The sequence below is a fragment of the Bactrocera dorsalis genome, chromosome 3 (genome assembly GCF_023373825.1).
Source record: "Bactrocera dorsalis isolate Fly_Bdor chromosome 3, ASM2337382v1, whole genome shotgun sequence".
NCBI lineage: Eukaryota > Metazoa > Arthropoda > Insecta > Diptera > Tephritidae > Bactrocera > Bactrocera dorsalis.
This window is the reverse complement of record NC_064305.1, coordinates 39,812,736-39,815,699: the sequence shown is the minus strand read 5'-3', so window position 1 is coordinate 39,815,699 and position 2,964 is coordinate 39,812,736. Positions and strand designations below refer to the sequence as shown.

The 2,964-nt window shown below is 38.8% G+C and overlaps 2 protein-coding genes across 4 annotated transcripts in view; both read left to right on the top strand.

The window, feature by feature from the left end:
- Positions 1-2,308, top strand: part of LOC125777352 (tigger transposable element-derived protein 1-like) — a 31,192-nt gene extending 28,884 nt beyond the window's left edge. Inside the window, exon 2 of the mRNA XM_049452105.1 lies at positions 2,287-2,308. The gene's annotated coding sequence lies outside the window, so the exon portion shown is untranslated. The remainder of the gene's footprint in view (positions 1-2,286) is intronic.
- The window catches only part of LOC105233534 (matrix metalloproteinase-2), a 333,189-nt gene that overhangs the window by 252,788 nt on the left and 77,437 nt on the right, over positions 1-2,964 (top strand). The gene's annotated exons all lie outside the window — the stretch shown is intronic.

Genomic DNA, 2,964 nt, shown 5'->3' with positions numbered 1-2,964 from the left:
GTCCTAGTCGTTATCGACCTTCTAGGATCGCGGCTGTCGCTTGATTGCCTACGCAAACGATATAGCACTTATGGTCAAAGGAAAGTTCCTTAGCACCGTGTACGAGTTGGCGTAGGAGTATCTCAGCGTTGTAACAAAATGGGCGGTCGGAAGAGGTCTCGCCATCAACCCAAATAAAACCGAAATGATTTTTCGAGGATATACAATCCCGGTGGCACCGGTGCCGCAAATGGGAGGTATTCGTGAAATACCTAGTGCTCATCCTAGATAGGATGCTTTCATGCTAGCCAAATTTCGAAGAGAGATCAAAATGTTCTCTGGAGACTTTATGTGGGGGAGGGCTTTAGAGAAGATCACACTTACAAAAAAAACTGGAGACCGTCCAACGAGCTGGGCTCATCAGCATATGTGGTGCACTAAGGTCCACTTCAATCATGGCACTTAACGCAATTTTGAACATAAGGTGTATAGTCGCGAAGGTGGCTATTAGACTAAGAGAATCTGGGCTCCTTAAAGAGGGAGCTGTGGGTGCGAAGAAACCGTTGGAAGAGAGAAAGCTTGTTTACGGAAGGGTCAAAGCATGAGGGAAGGTTGGTGGAGTGGTTTACTGCCGGGAGCTCTCTATCAACTTCAGTTTCAGACTTCCTGACTATTGCAGTGTTTTCTAGGCTTCATTGCGTTCAGGTTTGGTCGAAGAGTGTCTAACGTCGCTATCATTAGCAGCGAGTGTATTTGTGATAAGACTGGTATGGGTGCAGGGCCAAAGCGGAATAGCAGGCAATTGCAAAGCTGATGAGCTAGCAAAGAAAGGCACCCTAGTATCATTATCGGTAGAATGGGAACGGGTTGGTGCTCCCGTATTCTCTTGTGTTCTACTACTGGATAGCTGGGCCTCGCGAATACTTAGCGGTACTTACGCAATCGCAAAAGGCTCTTGGAACAAGATTGATCGCAGAAGATCTAGCGATCTTTTTGTCCTCAGTAAGGCTAGCCTCTCCCCAGTTATGGGGCTTCTAACAAGCCATTGTCGTATTGGCGTACATGCTGTAAGATTGGGAATCTTACCAGAAGTTGCTTGGAAGAAGATGCGGTAAAAGCAAGTCAGCACTTCTTCCTTGACTATGCCGCTTTTGAGAGGTCTATACTTAGACACCTTTAGACGTCCTACCGAACTGGCGGGTGTTGAAATTAAGCACCTTTTCAAATTTGTATTGGCTACTAGGCGTTGTTCCAATCTGTAAGTCCGAACCCAGGAGTTCTTATTTTCAATGGCTTCACAAAGGACTACATTTATCAGTCCACTTGCGATCTCTGATCAACCATATAACCTAACCGAATCTAGATAACTTTTCTATCATACATATGCATATATGTAGGTAAGTATGTACAACTACAAAGGCTTCCCAATTTTTCCCGTATATTTACGCAAATTTTCATCTTGCAATTGTATCTCTATAAAATAAACTTGGCTTGTCAACTGAAAAATACTTTCTTTATTCGTTTCAGGTAAGCTATGGGGTTATAACAACAAATTTCCTTATATATGGTACCAATATATATTGCATGTATGTACCTCTGACATAATTCGGTAATTAACTCATATATTTTACTTTTCTTTTGCTTTAGTAAAATTTTGCCAATTTCTGTATAAGCATATCGATCCTCCTTTTGTTATATGAAGAGTAGCTATGAATTTAATTATTTGCTCGGCTATAAAATTTGCTCTGTTCCCACAATTTTAGAAAGTTTGAGGCTCAAACAAATTATATACATATAAGATGTCTTCGATTCGCCGAGCTTTACTCTCCAACGAGGCGAACAAATTGTACCAGATGCTCAAACAAATGGGCAGCACTTGCGGCGCAACCCTGCGCAAATATATCTTCTAATGCTGTAAACACATAACGACGACAGGTCGACAAACGACATCTGTCAAATATTACACACGTTCTTATGGACACTTATTTTGACGACGACACGAAAACACGACTGTAGGCCGACAGTTGTCATTCTCGCTAATTCCTATTTGCCAACGACAGTAGAACGACAGTAGAATGAAGAAGAGAGATGAGGAAGAGTGGTGATGCCACTAATATGTAAAATGTAAAATTATTTACAGCTCTTACAAAGTTGACGTTATTTTACAAATAAAAGCATAAAATAGCTCTATTATATCATTTGTAATAACAATTGATAATTTAAAACAAAAATATATACCTATTTACTTATTTTTTGCATAAAAAATTTAACTTTGAACAAAATATTAAAATTTCATTGAAGTGCAAGGTATTAGTATGGCCACAACGAAATTGTGTACATGCAAAATGGACAGCTGCGTTGTTTTGTGTACATGCGTTGTTTTGTTTTCATTTCACTTTCGTACTCTCGTTTGTCGTTTGTCGTCTGGTCGTCGTTATGTGTTTAGTACATAAAATGGGGTGGAAAAAATTTTTCCGCTGCAACTCGTTAACTTTGTTTTTGCTTTCACATGTAAGTGTTTTGACAAGAAAGCAAAGAAAAGGCCAATCGAAAACAGCATCGGGTTATAATAAACCATCTCAAACAGTGAATATATTATGTACAAGTACAGTTGAAGCGAACACGTTATTACCGATATAAAAATCCAAAGGATTGTTCTTTAATTTTGAAATTATTGGTTCAAATATTTGTCAATTGAAAATTAATGAATTTTCCATTTGAAAATTTACTGAAAATTATAATTTGTATATTCTTACAACGTTTTGCTGCAAATTATAACAGCTTTGTTCACCTAACGGTTTCTTGTGTCACCTAAAACAAATAGAGATCTATATCTATCTCTATACCTTTAGGTTACGTGTATATTTGTAAATGATCACGATGAAATCCTGATGTCTATCTGTTCATCCGTCTGTCTGTGCGGGCTGTGACTTGAGTAAAATTATGATATCCTTCTGAAACGTGGTGTACGTGTTCTTGGCAAAA